General features: G+C 38.4%; 1 long non-coding RNA gene across 1 annotated transcript in view; it reads left to right on the top strand.

The window, feature by feature from the left end:
- Nucleotides 1-18,966, top strand: part of LOC100924503 — a 30,363-nt gene extending 11,397 nt beyond the window's left edge. Inside the window, exon 3 of the long non-coding RNA XR_148017.3 lies at nt 18,664-18,966. This is a non-coding gene — a long non-coding RNA (uncharacterized LOC100924503). The remainder of the gene's footprint in view (nt 1-18,663) is intronic.
- The last annotated feature ends 2,141 nt before the right edge of the window (nt 18,967-21,107 follow it).

The raw sequence follows: 21,107 nt of genomic DNA, 5'->3' as shown, positions 1-21,107 counted from the left end.
TATTCAGCTTCTGGCACATAGTAGGAGAGTAATACATGCTGGTTGAATAAACATCGGAATCAGCCTTAACAAGCAGCGAAAATACCTCTTCCTGTACAGCCTTGAATCCCTCCAGGGATCTGGCTGAAAGTGATCTTTGTTTCTCCTCTATCTGGATTAGACTAGAAAGTAAAGGTGAACCTGAGAAATGGGGAGAGCAGCCCCTTATGTGTGTGTGTTTCCTCTGATCTCTGGTTCCATTGTACTTAATTCATTCAACTCTATTGTGCTTGGAGATTGTGACTCCTGATCTTGGCCACCTGGTCCTCTGGAGGAAAGGGATTTTCAGACTTCAGGAGTCAGGTAATCAACTCATTGGGGGTAATTTGGTTCCACTGAACAACTTAATTGGAAACCTTAGACACTGGTCCTCTGTGTGCTCTCCATGGTCCTTCCATGCTGTTCTCCACATACAACACTCTTATCTCTTGGCATTAGCTCTCTTCCCTGCCTGGAAGAATCCTTAGTTTTCTTAAGAACTCAGGCTAAACCTTACCTTATACATACAGGTACCTTGACCCCAAAGTCACCTTCCATCTAATGTTATTTATTTATCCCTACAAAATTACACATATCTATTTAGAATATAAGTTTCTTTAGGCAGGAACTGTTTTTGATTCTATATATGTCCAACACTTGGGTACAGCTAGGTGGTGAGTGGAAATAGGAAGACTAAATTTTATGAGCAGCACCAGCACCAGCACCACCAATAAGGGCAGCTAGATAGCACAGTGGATAGAGTACCATACCCAGAGTCAGGAAGAGCTGAGTTCAAATCCAGTCTTAGACACTTAATAGCTGTGACCTTTGGTGAGTTATTTCTTAACTTTGTTTGCCTCAGTTTCCTCATCTGAAAAATGACCTGGGGAAGGAAACGGGAAACCATTCCAGTATCCTTGCCAAGAAAACCCAAAATAGGGTCACGAAGAGTTGGATATGATTGAAATATGACTGAATGTGCCAGATATTAGCTTGGCACACAGCAGGTGTTTAATAATGTTTGCTGATGGATTTTTGGATTGATATTCAGAATTTATGAAATTCAGATCTGGAAGAGATGTCAAAGGTCGGCTAGTCCAACTGCTTCATTTGCATTTGCATTTGCATTATGAGATATGAATCCCGTAGCAGCCAAGCAACCTTGCCTAAAGTCATAGACCTGGAAAATAAACAAACAGATATCTGATTTCTCATGGCCGGGGCTCTTCCCATCACACAACTCTGCCTCCTTCCTAGTGCTGTCTCCTCTTAGTGCCCCCATGCATGAAAAACAGACATTTCCCTCTTTCAAGAAAGAGATAAAATCATACTTATGACTCACAGAATATGAGCTGGAAGGGGCTTTAGAGATCCCGTAATCCGATGCCTTCATCAGATAAGGTGACTGAAGGTCAAAGAGATCAAGTCACTAGTCCAGGTTTGCATTGCTAGTAAGAGGTAGATTGAAACGCCAGGTGATGACATTGGACAAGTTAGTGCTTTATCCACTGCATTATACAAGAAGTTAAAAGCAAAGCAGACATTTTGATTGGGAGTGGGAGAGGTTTTGAGTTCTGGGAAATTTATCAAAATTATTCAGGCGGCATTCAAAATTCATTTATCCACTCTCTCATTATGTGAGATAGCACAAACTAAAATTTAGTGGGTTTATTTTTGGAGGTTAAGTGGCTTGCCCAGGGTCACACAGCTTGTGAGTATCTGATTCTGAATTTGAACTTGGGTGTTCCTGATATCAGGGCAGGTGCACCAAATAGCTACTCCTGGAATTTAATGTTTTAAAGCTTATAAATACACTTTACATACTCAAAGTTACCCTGATACAAGTACTACAGGAACTGTCACTCCCATTTTACAGATGAAGCAAGTCCAGAGAAATTAAAAGTCTTGCTCAGTGTCATACGGCTATTACATAGTACAATAAAAGAGCACCAGATCAGAAATCAAAGGATGCTGGGTTCAAATTCTGCCCCTTGCTATTTGTGTGATCACTTTCTCTGGGGGTTCAGTTTTCTTTCTTTCTTTCTTTCTTTCTTCTTTCTTTCTTTCTTTCTTTCTTTCTTTCTTTCTTTCTTTCTTTCTTTCTTTCTCTTTCTTTGCAAAACAGATCAATAAATTGAAAATCCCCCTGATGTTATAAGAAATGGAAGCTTTGGACTAAATCAGGGGTTCTCAAGCTGGAGTCCATGGACCACCAAGGAATCTCTGGGTATCAGATTTCAAGGGAGGGGTCTGTGAACTTGGATAGAGGGGTAAAGAATTACATTTTTATTTTCAGTAACCCTTGAAACTTGGCATTTATATTTATGCACACCTGCATTTTTGATTTCCTTCACAAGCTAACTGTACAATATTTCAGAGTCTGATTCTTTTTGTACAGCAAAATAACGTTTTGGTCATGTATACTTATTGTGTATCTAATTTATATTTTAATATATTTAACATCTACTGGTCATCCTGCCATCTAGGGGAGGGGGTGGGGGGGTAAGAGGTGAAAAATTGGAACAAGAGGTTTGGCAATTGTTAATGCTGTAAAGTTACCCATGTATATCCTGTAAATAAAAGGCTATTAAAAAAAGAAAGAAAGAAACTTGGCATTTATTTCAATTATTTAAAAAGTAATTATTCTGAGAAGGGATACATAGTTTTACCAGAATGTCAAAGGGATTTACAAAGAGATTGAGAATCCCTTCAAAAAAATGACCTCAAAGTTCCCATTTCACTTTAAAGCTAGGATTTTCTGATTTGAATCCAGTGCTTTGAAGACAGTATCCTACTTCTGAGAGAGAGGGACTCTCAGATAGAGGTACCTTTGTTTTGTTTTCATTTTTTTTAGGATTATAAAATTATATTCTAAAATATCCCTTTTTTGCTTGTCATTAGTTATTGTTGGTGTTTCAGTCCCTCAGTCAGTGGGGATGGATTGGGAATAGGACACGAGCAGGGAAGGGTGGTACTGTAATTGACTGTTTCCTAAGCACATTTCTGGGCAGGTGGTGATGGCTGCAGCAGCCGAGTCTACTGCAGTGCGTGACTGCGCTGCGGCTGCTGCTACCTTCATTCATTCGGCTCCTTCTGGTCTCTGGATGCTCCATAACAGCTAGCCTCTTCCCTTTTGTTGCTAGGCAACAGATACAGCACTCCCTTCCCCCATAAGTTTGAAGAACCAATCAGGAGGCATGGAGATAGTGCCTGGGTTGGATCACTTTCAACAGAGGGAGGAGGTGGGAGAGAAGGTCTGGAAAGACCAGTGGCTGCCAGTAGGCCCCACCCCAAGTGCCTCAGGAGACTAAGAACAGGGGACATTTCCCACTCATCACTCCCCTTCTTTTCCCACAGCTGTTGTGTAGCCAAGAGAAACACGGCAAATGGCCATTGGGTGGAGAAGGGGCAGTCCACAGTCTCCAAGCACTGCAGTGGGAAGGAATCTTAGAAGTGATATAACCCGATGCTCTCATAAAACCAAAGCTCAGAGAATGGACTGGTGCAAAATCATGCAGTTGTGGTGAAGGAGAGCTCTGATTTCAAATCCAGATCTTCAGATCCAAATCTGGAGATCTTTCCACTCTATCACAATGATTCTTCCGTGACTGTAGAGAGAGTTTTCTCCTTATGGTACCTATCAATCTACTTATGTATCTTGGAAGTTCCTAGTAATTTCTAGGTTGTCCCTCCCTTCAAAATGTAAAATCCTTGAGGATGGGGACTACTTGTGTCTTTCTTTGTAACACAGGCTCAGTGGATCATTCACTCTGTGCCACAGCAAGCATGTAGTAAATATTTAATATATGCTTGCTGGCTGTCTTTTGCCTGCAGTGGGTGCTTCATGGAATCTCACACATTTTGTAGCATATGAATCAAGCGTGCAAGCATTTATTATATTTATGCTTAAATTCTAAAAAAGCTCAGAAAGAGACCTTTTCCCTTCAAAACAAATAACTCTCTAGTGAAGAGAAAATTAAAATCTTTTCCTGGAAGGCAAGGTCTTCCCCACCCAACCCTCTTCTTGACCTCTTAGATTCAAAATCATACCTTTATTGCTCTCTCATTCTGAAACTTCCCTCAACACCTCCGGTCCCCTCAACCATTCCTGTGACTGGTGTACCAGGGAGAACCCAAATGCAAGGCTGGATCCCCTTTTCCTTTTGGTGAATTCTTTCGAAAGCCTCAATTTTGTAGAGGGGCTGGGTTGACCTGCCTTCTTTTCCCTCCTGGCCTTGCTCCTAACCTCCTGGAATTCAAAAGCACATGCAAAAGCTGGGTACTTTCTCCCCTCACTCCTTTTAGAATTCATTTTGATGTTATCTTTCCCCATTAGAATATAAGCTCTATGAGGGCAGGGGCGTTTCTGCTTGTATTTATATCCCCAACACTTGGAATAGTGCCAGGCACATAATAAATGCATAATAAATTCTTATTTCTTTCCTTCCAACTTAGGGTGCCCTGAGTGTTAATTCAGATGTCATCATGAATACCCTTGGCTTGAATCCAAGATCTGCTACTTTCTAGCAAATCACTTACTGCTCCCTGGGCCTCAGTTTCCCTATCTGTGAAATGGGGTGAAATGAGGGGACTGGATTTGATGTCCTATGAGGTGCCTCCAGTTCTAGATCTGTATGATCTTGAGTAAATCACCTGATTCTCTGGTACTTAATTTCTTCATCTGAAAATGAGAGATTTTGATTAGATATTCCTTTCCAAATCTAAATCTATGATCCCATCATGGGGGTTCTGATGCCTCATCATAAAACAAATTATGGTAGTGTCTCCCGAAACTGAGATCCAAAGTTGGACATTTTCCCATCCCATGGGCTACCTGTCTGTACCCAGTGTCATAAATGTCAAGAGCTGCTCAGAACAGTTGATCATCATTGGGGACAGTAATAAAATTGAGTTTATTTTACTTACTATTAAGGCATATCTACTGCCTTGCTTTCACTGATTAGACTCCTATTGATTTCCCTTTTTATTCCCACATTTACTGATCTAGATCTTTACTCTCTCCTTGAGCCCTGACTACAAAGTCTCTCTAACACCAAAGCAGATGAGTCAACCCTGTACTTTACTGAGGAGACTGAGATCATCACACAGAAGCAGCCTTAAGTCCCCTTCTCCTCATTTCAAACATCTTCCTCATCTTCCCCTCCCTCCTTCTCCCCTCATCTCAACTGGAGAAGATTCCCTAGTGATTTTTTTTATGGCTAAGTATATTTCTCTGTATTTTAGGAAGTCTTCCCAATATAAAAACCCCATTTCTATTTTTTTCTGACTTGCCTTTTTCTTTTTTCTTTTTGTCCTTAATTTCATTTTTTGACTTTTCCCATACCTCGGGTCAGTAATCATATTAATTCGTTCTATATGGTGGCTTCTTTTAATAGAATGTATGCTCTTTGAAAGCAAAGACTTGGCTATTTTTTCCATTTGTATCTCCAAATGCTTAGTATAGTGTCCAATTCATAGTTAAGACTTAATAAAATCACTTAGCATCATGTCTGATTCATAGTTAACACAATAAAAATGCTTAGTATCATGTCCAATTCATAATTAAGACTTAATAAATGCTTTTCCCCTGCCATCCATTCGTCTACCCATCCATCCATCCATCCATTTGTCTCTACTGGCTTCTTCCAATCTCACAGGAAATAGACTCAGGTTTCCCCCAGTGTCTCCAATCTTTCAAGGTATATTTCTTCTTCCAATATCCCTGTTTCTATCAAGGATGCCAGTTTTTTTTTATAGTTAACAAGGTTTGTGACCTTAGCTTTGCCCTTAGCTTTTCCCTCTCATATTCTTCCCATATTGTATTAGCTGCCAGTTCTCATGTGTTATACTTCCACAGTATTCTGACATCCATCACTTTCTCTCTACTCAAATATCCACCATTTTGGTTCAGGTCCTCAGCAGCTGTCTCCAAGTATTGCAAGAACCTTCTAATTAAAATCCCTTGTTCCATGTACTCCACACTTTGATCTGTCCTCTATATAGATGACAAAATAATCTTCCTATAGCACGAGTCTGACTGTGTAACACTTCCACACACAGAGCAGTCAAGCCAGACTCTTTGATATAGCAGGGAGGAGAGAGAAAAGAGGAGAGAAAGAAAGAGAGAGAAAGAGAGAGAGATACAGAGAGACAGAGACAGCGACATAGAGAAACACACACAGAGACACACAGAGAGACAGAAAGAAAGGGAGGGAGAGAGAGAGAGAGAGAGAGAGAGAGAGAGAGAGAGAGAGAGAGAGGAGGGAGGAAAAGAGAGAGTAGCATTAGCCAGCTAATTCAAACCACCTCTATTCTGACCATTTCCCTTCAGTCCCTGTAGAGACATTTCAAAGCCTTAAATCTAAGAACATTGGGAATTGTATATTGTGTAGTCCAGTGCCCTCACCTGTCACCAAGAGAAGCAGTTTTTGAGGAGATACAACATAGGGCATGTTCCCATAGGACCTATGGCCACAGCTATGGAAGACGTTGCAAAGAAAGCCCTTGCCACCAGAGTTCTGGACACCATCAAACAGTTTGTCATCAGAAACTATATGATTTTACCTGTGTAAATGATATGAGACCATCTGTTTTCCTGATGCGCCCTAAAGGACCATGGGGCCTTTTCATCTAATTTGTAGTTGAAATCTCCCATAAGAATTGTTTCCCTCTATTAAAATATGAGCTCCTTGACTGCCATCTGCATCCAGAGAAAGAACTATGGAGTCTGAATGCAGATTAGAGCAGATTATTTTCAATCGTTTGTTTTTTCTTTCTCATGATTTTTCCCTATTGTACTGATTTTACTTTCACAACATGACTAATGTGGAAATATGTTTAACATGATTCTACATGTATAACCTATATTGGATTGTTTGCTGTCTTGGGAAGAGGAGAAAGAGAAAATTTGGAACTTGAAATTTTATAAAAAATGAATGTTGAAAACTATCTTTACCTGTAATTAGAAAAAATAAAATATTATTAAGTGGGAAAAAAGAAACATGAGCTTCTTGATGGGAGATCATATTTTTATAGGTATCCTCAGTACTTTTCACTTAGTGTAAATGCTTCATTCATTCACTTCATTCATTCATTCCAGTTCTAGAATTTCAGGGGCTCTCTATTGTTTTTAGGATAAAATGTAAACTCTGCAGCTAGACATTTGAAATATTTTGCAGTCTGTCTCTAGCCTCCCTTTCCAGGCTTAATTCACACTGGTAAGAGAAACACCGACTGTTTCTCTTTTGACTGTATATTCAGAGGTTAGCACAGTGACTTGCACACAGCAAGTTCTTGTTGTTTGTTAAAGTTGGCATTCATCTCCCTCTTTTGTATGTCTCTTTATATATTGTCCCTCTTACTAGGAATACTTTCCTTCTTCACATTCATCTGCCTATTATTAACTGCCTAGCTTGCTTCAAGATTTTGGCTCGGGAGCCATTTTCCTTTCCTTATCCCCTCCCCCTTCTCTGCAAATTATTTTGCACTTATTTTATGTATATTCAATCAATCAGTCAACATTTATTAAATGTCAGGCATTATCCTAAGAACTTGGGATGCAAAAAGAGGAAAATAAAAAAAGACTGTTCCAGTCCTAAAAGAGCTTATTGTGCAATGGGGCAGACAGTAGATAAACAAATATATACAAAGCAAGATATATAAAAGATAATAAGAAATTAAAAGAAGTAAATTAAGAGGGGCTGGGGAAGCCTTCCTAAAGAAGGTAGGATTTTCTTTGGAACTTCAAGGAAGCAAGGAAGACAAAAGTCAGAGTGGAAGAGAGAGAATATCCCTGGTATAAAGGACAATCAGAGAGAGTGCCAATAAGTAGAAGATCTTGGGAGCCAGTGTCCTTGAATCAAAAAGCATGTGTTGGAAGAGTGGAGAGGTAGTTGCCTTGAAGGTCAAATGGAACATTTTGTTTTTGATCCTTGAGGTGATAGGGAATCACTGGAGGGATTATTGAGTAGGGGTATGTGACATGATGCAGACCCACAATTTAGGAAAATCACTTAGTTACTGAATGGAGAATAGATTGAAGTGAGGAGAGACCTGAGGCCGGAAGACCATCCCCCCCCCCCAGAAGCTATGGCACTAGCCCAGATGTGAGGTGATGAGGATCTGTATCTGTGTGGGGTTAGAGGAGAGAAGGGGGCATAATCAAGAGATTGCAAGTGTAAAATCAACAGTCCTTGACATCTTGGATATAGGAAGTGAGAGACAGTGGGGAGTCTAGGATGACTCCTATGTAGCAAGCCTGGGAGATTGGGAAGATAGTGTTGCCCTCTCAGTAACAGAGAAGATAAGAAGGGGCAGAGGAGAGTTTTGGGGTAAGGTACTTATTCCTGATATCTATCTTATATTTTCCTAGCAAGTGTCATGAGTATAAAAACAATCTCATTTTTTTTTTGTCTTTATATCTCTGGCATCTAAGCAGCTGGGTGATATGGTGAATTTTTCTTGTTGTTGAGTCATTTCAGTGTGTCTGAGTCTCTGTGATCCCATTTGGAGTTTTCTTGGCAAATATACTGTAGCCATCTACCATTTCTTTCTTCAGCTCATTTTACAAATGAGGAAACTGAAGCAAGCAGGGTTGCCTAGGGTCACATGGCTACAAAGTGTTCAAGGATGGATTTGAACTCATGAAGATGAGTCTTCCTTACTCCAGCCCAGGTGTTCTGTGCCACCTAGCCACCCCCAGCACAGTTGAGCATGGATTCTGGGAATTCTAAGCTCAAATCTAGCTTAAAACACTTTCTAACTGCATAACCTTGGGCCAGTGTGCTTCTGTTTTCTCATCTAAAAAGTGGAGTACTAATAATATATAATATAACATAATATGATATAATATAATATAATATAATATAATATAATATAATATAATATAATAGCACAACTCCCAGGACAGTTGTGAGGATAAATTAAATAATGGAACCTTGTCTCTATTCTAACAAATTTTCCCATCTTTCTGTCTGCTTTTCTTCCTATTATCTGGCTTTGGAGACTTCTGTTTTATATACCTCCTCAGGACTTCTCTCCCTCCATTGTTTTCCATTCTCAGGCTCCTTATCAGGAAATGTTTTAGACTTTTTCCAGCTTGTTCTGTGGAACTTCAAGCTTATTTAGTAATAATATCTGACATTTGTGTAGCATTTTACAAATTGCTTCCAAATACATTATCTCATTGGATTCTCACAAAAAATTCTGGAGGGAAAGTAGGACAGGAATGATCAAACTCATTATTTATAGACAATCGTAATAATAACTCATTTATGTAGGACTTAAAAGTTTACAAAGCATCTTTTTCATAAACAAAATAAAACAGCACAAAAATCTGGGAGTTAAAGCAATTCAGACATTATTATTCCCACTTTTCAGACAAAGAAATTGAAGTTATCAAGGTGAAATGATTGGCCTAGGGTCACATCTGGACTTAGTGGCAGAGAATGAACTTTATCCTCTGTCTCTGAATCTCAGATCTATTCTACTGAACCAGTAGAAAAGTTTACATTTAGCCTCTGACAGTGTGAGAAATCATATGGAGATTTTTTTGACTTATTCGTGCCTCAGTTTATACTTCTGTCAAATGAGGGGATGATCTGAATGGTCTCTGAGGTCATATGATTTTATCATTCTATTATATTGTTTCCTAGGTATCTGGGATCGCATGTTTCTATAACTTCCCAACAAAGACATCACATTTTCAAGAAAACTCATTTTTGACACTATAATAATAACAGCAAATTCTGTGGCCTTTTATAATAACAAAATACTTCCCCCCACACTCCTCATTTGATCCCTCACTAACTTGCTGAGATAGGTAATGCAAGTATTATTATCCCCATTCTATAGAGGGAAGAAATAAAGCAACTCATATCTCATAGGCTCATTGAATTAGAGCTGAAATGGGCTTCAAAAGCCATCTAATCATACTCCCTCATGTTAACAGGGGAGTGAATTAAAGCCCACAGAGGTAAATACTCATAAAAGTTACTGTTTTTGGCAGAGCCAAAATTCCAATCCTGATCCTCTGACTTGAAATCCATTGCTTTTTCCACTGGACCACGTTGCTTTTGTTCTTCCAAAAATACTTAAGGCTTGCCCTAAGCTTGGGAGCAAAGGACACTTTACTTCCTTGACGCAGGTCAAACCTCATTAAAATAAGTACAGCCAAATGAAAAGCTTGCTCTAATGAAAAGATTTCCAAGCTCCAGCTGATGGGTCACTCACTTCAAGAAATATTTATGTTCCATGCCCAGCAGAGTGACTTGTACGCGGAAAGAATAGCACAGTATTTGCTTTATATCCAGTAAAATCCAAGGACAAATAAGAATTTTGCAAAGCTCTAAGAGTGTTGCAATAGGATTTGACCTGTACCCAAAATCCCTCCCTCCCTCCCTACCTTAGACAGAAGTATTTTTTTTGGTGGATGAAGAAGGGCTGAAAATAATAATCTTTTAAAGAAATTAATTAATAAAGAAAGAGAAAGGGTAAAGAGAAGGAAGGAAAGAAGGAAGGGAGGAGGGGAAAAGTATGGGAAAGGGATGGAAAGCATCAAATAAGGGGCAAGCAAAGAATGAATGAATGGAGGAAGGAAGGAAGGGGCCAAAGGAGGACAGAAGAAAAAGAAACAGTTCCTTCCCTCAAGGAACTTAGATTTTACTTCTCAGGTACAATGGAAACCAAAGTAAGAAAATGCAGAATAATTTGAGAAGGGAAAGAACCTTCACAACTGGGGGTAGAGGAGGTAAAATCTGATGTGAACCTTAAAGGAAGATAGGGAAAGTGGGAGAGTGTATTACAAAGATAGAGATCAAAGCTACTAGAGCTCAAGGTGATGTGATTTGTGATGTGAGGTTTGTCACCAAATGATGGCAGACACCAAAAGTTGGGTTCAGTCATGTGAAGAATTCACAATAGCCATTCTCTTTGGTAAAAGGTAGATTTATTTAGGGGAATAGGTGACAGACAAAATGAAGGAATACAAAAGACATCAGGAATGGTAAATATGAAACACATCTGGGAGAACATATGAAAGACAAGTTTCTACCAGGTAGAAAGGGAGCACCCTATGAGGTTGGGGAATGCCCTTAACTGGTAAGCTAAATCCTGACAGGTACTTAACACCCTATAAGAGTGAGTTAGCTGTAAGGAGGAGAAGTGAGGTTGAGAAGGATAGTGAAGATGATCAGTCTAATCTGATCGAAACAAACATTTATTTAGCACCTACAGTATACTGGATACAAAAAAGTCGGTCCCTGCTTTCGAGAAACTTGCCTTCTTTTGGCAGTATACAATATGTAGACTATTTAGTAAATGTGATTTTATGCAAAGTAATTTTTAATATGGAAACTGTCAAAATAATTGGGAAGCTCAGGAAATATCTTTTGTAGGAGGTGGCAATAGGCTTTGAAAAAAGTGAGAGATTTCATCAGCTGACAGTGTTGAAGGAAGATGTAGTTAGTTTCTGCCCTCAAAAAGCTTAGAGTCTGGTTGGTGATGAACATTCATACAAATTAAAAATGCTCTATGTGAGAAATCAGTCAATACTTGTATTCGCTACTTCTGCATCTCCTAGTCTTGCTACCCTCTCCCCTGCCCCCAGAGGAATAGGCTTAAAATCATATTACCCTGCTCTCCCACCCATATTTCTAAACCATTTTGAGGTTTACAGCCTTCCCCACTATAATCCTTTTGAGGGAAATCATACATTATTATTTCCAGCATCCAGATAAAGAGGCTATGTCTTAGAGTGGTTACAGGCTTTGTCTGAAATTGTCATCTAGTGACTGAGCCGGTCCTCCCACTCAGCTTTTTTCACTCCAAAGACAGCACTCTTTCCCCCATCCTACCTCTTAAATGCTAGCCTCAGACACCCACATTACCTCATTAGGTCAGCTCTCTCTCTTTCCCTTTCTCCACCTCCAAATCACTTGCCATGTCTTACTCATCTATTCCTTTCTTTTCAATTCCACAAGCATTTATTAAACAGAGGGCTAAATGCCAGAGAATACATATTCTAGATAACAATAGCTCTTGATTTATATGCCATTTAAATTTCCAAAGTATTTCCCAAGACAACAAGACTGTGTAGCTCAAGTCTTGTTACATCTGTTTTACAAAAGGGGAAACAAAGTTTCAGTAAATAATGGCAAGTAAACCTTGCCCAAGGTGAAGCAAGTAGGAAATATCTGAGCTAGGGCTTAAATTCAGCACATGGAGGGCTTTTTCCACCATTCCATTTCTTGGAATAAAAAGAGAATCCATGTTAAAATCATAAAATCAAATGAAAGTGACAGGTGAGTCTAAGGGAGAAAAGACTGTTACTGATGTAGGAGAAAAGATTGTTAGTGATGTGGAGGTAGATGTGAAGAAAGAGTCCAAAGGATTGGGGAAGACTTCCTGGAGGAGGAGACCTGGGAGATGGTTTTTGAAGTACAAATTCAATAAGTGAAGAGGAAGCATTGGAATGACCATTTTCAGATAAGGAGGAACAAGTATAAATTAGAGCAGAGAATTAGGAAAACATTCAGAGACAGATTAGTTTTGTTTGACTGGAGCAAAGAGTAGACAGGGAAAATTTGAGATAAGACTAGAAAGATAATAGAAAGGGGCAGTTAGGTGGCTCAGTGGATAGAGCACCAGCCCTGAAATCAGGAGAACCTGAGTTCAAATCTGATCTCAGACACTTAATACTTCCTAGCTGTATGACCCTGGGCAATCCTCTTAACCCCAATTGCCTCAGGAAAAAAAAGAAAGAAAGATGTGTGTGTGTGTGTGTGTGTGAGAGAGAGAGAATGTATTATACATTCCCTTCAATATCTTTACTCTGTAGATAATATTGAATCCTTTTAAATAGAGTGCCATGATCAGATCTATTTAAAAATTATTCTGAGAGGAGGAGGATAGAAGAGGGAGAAGGAAGAAGGGATGAAAGAGGAGAGAGGAGGAAAGAGAGAGGAAGAGCAGATGGAGTTGGGAAGAGGTCCTTGGTCCTAGGTGGACTTAGACTGAGAGAGCCTGAATTACTATAAATAACCTGGAAGACAAGCTACTCCCTGAGGCAAGCAGGGAGAATCATTGTTAGGATTATAAATGGACCTTTTCATTTTGGTTGGGCCTTTTGTTATCCTAAGTAGGCTTTTGTTGCAATAGGCCCAGGTTGAATTTCTTGTTCTATTACTAGTTGACAAACCCTACACTGTAGGGCCTACAGTTATGCATTCAATCAAAAGGTCAAATTATGATATCAACCCCTGAAGTTATTTCTCCCCTATTAAAGAACCTACCTGTATCCCACTAATCCCTTTGGGGTTAGCCCATCAGTCAATGGAGTAAATCCCTCACTTCTTTGTGGGTTCATTAGGAACCACCTGCCTTATGGCAGCAAGTTAATTTTACCTGTCTAATGACATCTTTCCCCTTAATGGTGATATTCCCTTGGTTATTTGGGAGTTCTGCTGGGAACTCAGCTTGTGTTTTTTCCTTCGTTAATGACTAAAACCCTCTATGGAATTTAGCCCACTGGTAGCAGCATATTAAATATTTGCCTCTTGATTTGGAGGTGGTTTTATCTTACAAATTCTTTAGAGACACATTGAGACACTTTGGGGATTTAACATTTCTGGTGGAGATGAACCCTGAAACTGTCCCCCTTGAATTTTGGGGGGAAAACAATAGGAGTGAACTCTGAAACCGTGTCCCCTTTGATCTGTAAAAGAAGGGAGATTTGGAGTCTCAGACTCTGAAAAGTCTGGGAAAGCATATGTTCCCAGACAAGTTAAGTGGCTTCATTCAATTGGAGATCTTGGTCAAATCAGGCTCCATTGATCTTTTTTGGGGTAGCCCTATCCTCTTCAGGAAATTCCAGGCTCTGGACAAAAAGCCTTCAAAATAATTTTATTCAGTTGGAAATCTGGGCCTTTCGAGTGGCTTGAAGCTCTCAAGATAAGTACTTTCTTTCAACTGGAAATCTAGGCCTGGGGGCATTGACATAGAAGCCTCAATCTCAGACTTTTTATAAAAAGACAATTTTAAACTCCAAATCTTTGCAAAAGTCTGAAGTAGGATTATACTTTGCCAAGGGACCTCTCTTCTTGTCACAGCTGCCTACCAGGACTCTTGCCTGCTGTGAAGACATTCTCTTCTCAGTGCTAACCTTTATTTCCCTAACAGAACCTTGCCACTGAGGAGTCTGTATTCCTAGCAAAGCTGGCTTCTCAGTGCCAATAAAAATCCCTTTTGCCATTCAGACTTTTCGGGTTCACAGATTCTTTCATGCTGTATCTGCATCTCCGATCAGAGGGGATTCTTACATCAATTCTCTACCACTAGACCCACATCATTTCCAAACTCCAACATTTGGTGTCTTGTACAGGGAAAGTCCCGGTATCCCGGATGGGAAGAGTCACCCCTGTACCTCATCAGCCATAATTTGAGTGGGTGATGGATGTTGACAGTGAGGATAGAGAAGAGAAAACAAAAAAAAAATGAAAGGTAGAATTTGTGGGATAGACAGGCCACCTGCTATTTTCCAAGAATCCCTGTGAAAGTTTTCCATTCCATACTTCCAGTTCCTCTAGGCACCCCACCCCTCAAGGTGCTTTTTTGCATTGTAAGTAAGGATCCATAGATCTTTAAGAGAGACCATGAACATAGTTCATTTCCCCCTTTGGGGAGGTAAGAGGAGGATAAGGAGAGAAATAATAACAAAGGATGAAAAGAGTACTTAAGCCTTAGCTTTGGATAGCCATTGTTTCCATTGGGATAACTTAAGTTTTCTTATTCTTCCCTTAGAGAGAGAATCCCACATGACTCCATGAAGCTTACATTCAGGTTCTTTTTTTGCCTTCAATTAGCCTTTTATCCTTTATTTCTCAATTTATAGCCTTGAATCCCAAGAAGAATCTTCCATTTCCATGCAGATACTGTTCCCACATCCAAAAATAACCTGTCTAATTGGAAATATAATATAAAGAATGAACAATCCCTACTTCCAAGGAACCTTCTACATTCTAACAGGAGAGATAACAATTGGAATCATAACTAATAATAATAATAATAGCTAGCATTTATATAGCATTTTAAGACTTACAAAGCTCTTTATAAATATTATGTCATTTTACCCTCACAACTCTGGGAGGTAGAAACTATTATCATCCTCATTTAATGATGGGGAATCTGAGGCTGATCGAGGTTACTCACTTGCCTAGCTATAAAGTATATGAGCTAAAATTCAAACTCAGGACTTTTGACTCCAAGCCCAACAGTATATCAACTAGTTGTGCTACCCAGAGCTTACTTTTCTCTCAAATGTTTAACTTTGAATTTAAAGGATTTAACCAATAGAAGAACTAGAATTTGAACAAGGGATCTCTCTCTGACTTGGAATTTAGGATTTTTCTGGGACCATAAGCGGATTAGAATAGATACAGAATAAAGAGAATTGATATTCACTTGATTTGTAAGAAACACTGGGATTGGAGTCAGATGCTGCAATTTGGAGTGTCAAGATTGCCACTCACTAGCACTCTCACTTTGGTAATTCACTGGGCCTCTCAAAACTTCAGTTTGTTCATGTTATAAAGTGGGGATATCAGTAGCTGCAACACCAGTCTCATAGGATTGAAAATGAAATACTTTACCTTCAGTATTGTACAAATGTGGGATATTATTAGACCTCATGAGTATATCTGTATTTTGTTGTTACATTCTGCTTTCCCAATTAAATTCTCCAGATGCAGTAAATGTGCACAATGTGCATGCAAACACACACACACACACACACACACACACACACACAACATAACTTGGAGGATGATCCCTTTTCTAGCATAGACCTTGGGCTTCCAATTACTTCCAGTGGACAGCTCCCTCCACCTTCCTGCCACCTTTCTCCTAGTTAGCTTTTCCCTGCGCCTCAGCTGCTCATCTACTAGATGCTTATGTTGACAAGAAGTTAGGAAAGGGCAGTGGTTCTGGAGTCAGATGACATAGATTCAAATCTTGGTTCTAACACTATCTATGTGACCTTGGGCAGGTTATATTACATCTCTCTGGGACTATTTGTTCTCATTTTAAAAAGAAAGGGTGGATGAAATGACCTCTAAAGTCTCGGAGCCTCTGATCTGAATTTAGATTCTGCTTCTGCCAGCTACTACTGCAAGACTGTGAACAACTTATATTGTCTCTCTCAGAGTTTTAGTTTTTTCCTCTAAAAAGAAGGGTTTGGACTAGTGGGAGGTTTGTAACTCTCCCTTTTTTGGTATCATACACCTCTCTTGACTGTCTGGTAAAGCTTTTAAATTTCTGAGAATCATGTTTTTAAATAATTGAAGGAAATGATAACTTTCAGCTGGATGTTAGTGAAAGTTAGGGAAAAAAGGATGCATTAAAATCAATCTTTTAAATATTTGAAATTATCTTTGTTCCCATCTTTCCCACAACTCATCCTCAGTCTTCTCTTATCTAAACTTGTGAATTAAAAAAACTATGTCTTAAATGGAATAAATCTGAGGTCCTAAATCCTCTGGATCACTCTTCCCCCCTCCCCAATCAATGTTATTCCCAATCTTATGGTGTCCAGAAATGAACATAACACTCCAGATGTGGTATGAATTATTGCTCTGCTTTCCTTTCTCATCTTCCCTGAATTCCCAACTGTCCCAATGGATCTCCAAACTGACTTGAGAATTTGGGCATTTAGCATCAGTGTTCTTTCCTTACCCTATTTGCCCCCATTCCCTTTTATTCTAGAAGTCAGTGGTCAGCAGAATCTAGAGGCAATCTGATTATATTTGGACCTAAAACCTGGCTTATGGACTCAGATAATTAAGAATTGGAAAGAGCCTTGGGGATCATCTCTAATCTTCCATTTTTCAAATGAGGCTATTGAGAAGGAAGTTAAATGATTTGGTTGAGGTAATGTTAAACATTCTATCAATGTTAATAGCTCATGGGTGGGCATATTTTATTTGATAACTCATTTTATGTTGACAATCAATGGATCACTTAACAAAATTATCTCCTTAGTTGTATTTGTCATAGAGTTTTTTAAAAATTTTAATTTTAACATGCGCTTGGGAGGTACCATATGTGAAGAGAGCCTTTAAGGCTGAATTTTATTCTATAGAACACATTACTTGCTTGAAATAAACAAACAATAGACATAGTATGTGTATATGTTATATTCCTTATGCTTCTCACTTTTCTGGCTGTAAAGATGTAGTCTAATTTAGAGAATTGCCTATAACAACACTTTGTTTTCTTCCTCTTCTCCTACTCACTACCACTGCAGGAAGTTGGGCAAATTGCTTCACCTATGTGGCTCTCAGTTTCCCCTTTTATATCCTGAGAAGAGACAGTTAGTTGAGATTACCCGTAAGGTCCCCTTTGGCTTAAATATTATGAATTTAAGAAATCATTCCCCATTTTTTCCTGCTTCCATACTCTTCAAATTCACTGTTTTTTATAGTACAATAATATTCCATATAGGCATAATATATTTAGACATTCACCAATTTATGAATATCTACTTTGTTTCCAATTCTTTGCTGCCACAAAAATTTCAGTGTATAAATGTTCTTTTCTATGTTTGACCTCTTGTAGGTATATGACCACAGGACATTAGTTTCTTAGCATACTAATTCCAAATTGCTTTTCAGAATAGTTGAGTCAATTGACAGCCTAAGTGTTTCACTGTCCCACTTTTTCAAGAGCCTCTCTGATATTGAATCTATTGAATATTTCTAACTTCTGTCATCTCTGCCAATTTTCTGGGCATAAAATGAAACCTCTAATTTGCATTCTCTCTAAATTGTTGGTAATTTAATGAATTTTTTTTTTATGATTGTTAAAAGTTTGTACTTCTTTTGAGAACTCTTTGTTTATCTACTTTGGTAATTTGCCCATTGACTGGGACTTAAAGGAAAGAGTACTGACATTTGAGTAAAAAGACATAGGTTCATATCAAAGTCCAGATGGTTTTTTTTTTCTATTTAAATTATTTCACAGGACATCTTTCCCATCATGGAACAATATCTTCCTCCCTCCCTTTTTTCCATAATGGATGTTTTGGATTGCTAAAGTATCATATATCCTCCTTACTGCAGTAAATCAACTTTCTGCATTGTCTTCTTACCACTACCAAACTACTTCTGATACTTATAATCAATAAATACATCAGGGAAGATGCTCAAAACAGTATTTTTAGGGATATTTATTTATTTGCCATTTTTGGCTTGTTAGTCTTAAAGCTGAATAAACAATGATCATTTAGTTATTCAATTGCTATTTATTGAATGCTACATGATATATAAAGGCCATTCTTCCTGTAATGTAGTGCAGTAGCATATTGGGATGTAGCAAACGATAGACAGTGGCAATTCACCTGAAAATTAATCTTCCATCCCAGATGACATCATCTAGATAAACACACGCTTAGAGAAGAACAACATGTGCCCTCTGGGTGAGTCATCTTCCTTGTGGGTGCACAGAGACAAAAAAGATCAAATCTAATATGTACTGATAGGAAGAAAAGAGCCCTAATGTACCAAAGTGATTCAGAGAAAATTCAGTGGATGAGAAAAAGATGGCAAGAGGTAATCTGCTTTAACTGGTTTTTCTTTTCTTTTCTCACATTTTTAGGATCTTCAAATCTCAGACTGAGAGGGTTCTTCAGAGGCCATCTAATCTGACCCCTCCCTAAAGTATAGATATTCTTTACAACGTTCCCAACAAACAGGCAACTAATGTCAGTTTAAAGATTTTCAGTGCAGGAGAGCTCACTTACCTTACAAAGTACACTTCCCATGCTGTTTTGGACAGCTCTAGCCTAAGCTGATTCTTGTTTTCACTCAGCTAAAACTGCCTCCCAACCTTAAGTTTGAACTTGTGAAGTTCAAATGATGATGTCACCCACTCAATAAATAATATTTGAAGAATAATTTGCAAACATTAATATACTATGCTAATTCAAGTTATTATTTATTATTATTATTATTATTATTATTATTATAGCCATTCTATTCACTTCTCATAGTTCTACTCTCTGGGGCTGAGCAGAACACAGCTAATCTCTCATATGACAGACCTTCAAATGTCATATTTATTCCCTTATTTCCAGCATTTTTCTCTCTAGGTTAAAACATTGTTAATTCTTTCAATATGTATTTGAAGCAGAAATACTGATCCCTTAAGAGTTAATAATATCAAGAATTAATATATCAAGAATATATTAGAGGATATATTGCTGGAGAAGGATAGCTTAATTGACCTGACTATAGAAACCAAAGCGACCTTAGTTTAGAAGAAAGGGTGCTGTTTGTCCTTCATTCTTGAAGAGGACCATGACATCAGAAAGGTGATGACACAGCATGCAAGTGAATTGAATTTAAGTAAGGGAAGGATGTGCAAGGTCATTTGCCTTGCTTTCTTTTCTAGAGCCATATGGGTCCAATGGTCAGATATAGAGCAGGACGACTTGAGATGGCCCTGGATTGCAGAAGGAGATGTTGGTCTTTTTTGGCTAAGGATAAAATTATCAGATTAAGAGTCTGAAGAACTAGATTGGAATCCTAACTCTTCAATATTCTACCTGAGTTAACTTGAGTAAATGACAAAGGAGAGGGTCTTTGTTGAGCTCCTACTATGTGGTACAAGGCCCTGTGCTAAGTGCTTTATAAATATAATCTCATGTGGGCTTCACAACAATCCTGTCAAGTAAAAGTTATAATCATCATCATTTTGCATTTGAGGAGACTGAAACAGACAGAAGTAAGTGACTTGACCAGGGTCACAGATTCAATAAGTGTCTGAGTCTAGACTTGAACCCCAATCTTTCTGATTCCAGGCTCGCTGATCTATCAATTGTGCCATCTAGATACCTCAGTCCTTAATGCTTCTGGATCTATTTCCCCATTTGTAAAATGAGGGATCAGATGAAATGATCTTTGAGTTCCTTTGAAACTCCTAAGATTACCTCCCAGTGTCTGTGTGTGAGGCATGGGTACCTAGCTTAAAATTCTGTGATAGTAGGAGCTGTAGACAGTTGTTATCATTCTATATTCACAGAGTCCTGTCTGTCTGATGTCACCCACTGGATAAATAATGCATTATTGTCTGATTAATCATAAGAAGGAAAATTAAATCAGGTATTGTTTGCCTCATATTTTTCTAGTATGTAGCCTTGAGAAGGTCCCTCAACCATTATGAGTCTGAATTTCCTTATATTTGAAATGAGAAAATAGAACCAGATAATAATTACATTTGCTGCCATATATAATAAATAATCACATAATGGCAAATTTGATACCATTTCCTGAGAATTGCAAAATCTTTAAAAATAATGCTAGAGAAACCACAAGACATAAATATAGTCCAATGAGACCACACCCGGGTCCAAATCTTGAGTCTAATATGGTGTAGCCTTAGACAAACATTATCAATAACTTTGAATCTGTCTCTAATCTAAAAAACAAGCCACTGCTTTATAGCTCTGGATCCCATGCTCCTAGGACAGAGAGCCTCTCAAAACACCAATTTTCTAATTTTCTGGTTGTGACCTGTCCGTGGTCCTGAATCCCATGAGCTTTCAGGATTGAAAGGAATTTTTCTTTTTCAAGGATTTTTTTTTTTTTTTTTTTTTTTTTTTTTTTTTGGAGGGTGTAGGGTCGGGTCAGGAAAAACAAGAGAAGGAAATATAAACCAACATCAACCATTCATCTTAACAAGTTAAATTAATAATACAAAGTAGCTTTTACCCACCTGCCTAGGACCTAAAAGTAATAAAGACAAATTTAAGAAAAATTTAAAAGTGCGTCAAAAAGAAACAAAAATACCAGCCAGTGGGCCTCAAAACAAATGTAATAAATTATCTATTTCTAAGAGAGCCATATTAACAGTAGCTAGTTACAAGGTAAGGTGCTGAATCCTAGAAACAGAAAAGCAAAAGAAAGAAGCAACACCATGTTAAGAGTCTGGACCAAAGTTCAAAATAAAAAAGCAAAATTCAAAGAATTGAAGAATATTTAAGCTGCAAAATTACCTAAGAGATCACTTCACAGTATCTCACCAAATTGTAGATGGAGAAA

This window comes from Sarcophilus harrisii, chromosome 5 (genome assembly GCF_902635505.1).
Source record: "Sarcophilus harrisii chromosome 5, mSarHar1.11, whole genome shotgun sequence".
Lineage (NCBI taxonomy): Eukaryota > Metazoa > Chordata > Mammalia > Dasyuromorphia > Dasyuridae > Sarcophilus > Sarcophilus harrisii.
The sequence above is the reverse complement of the archived record's forward strand: the minus strand, read 5'-3'. Positions and strand labels throughout refer to the sequence as shown.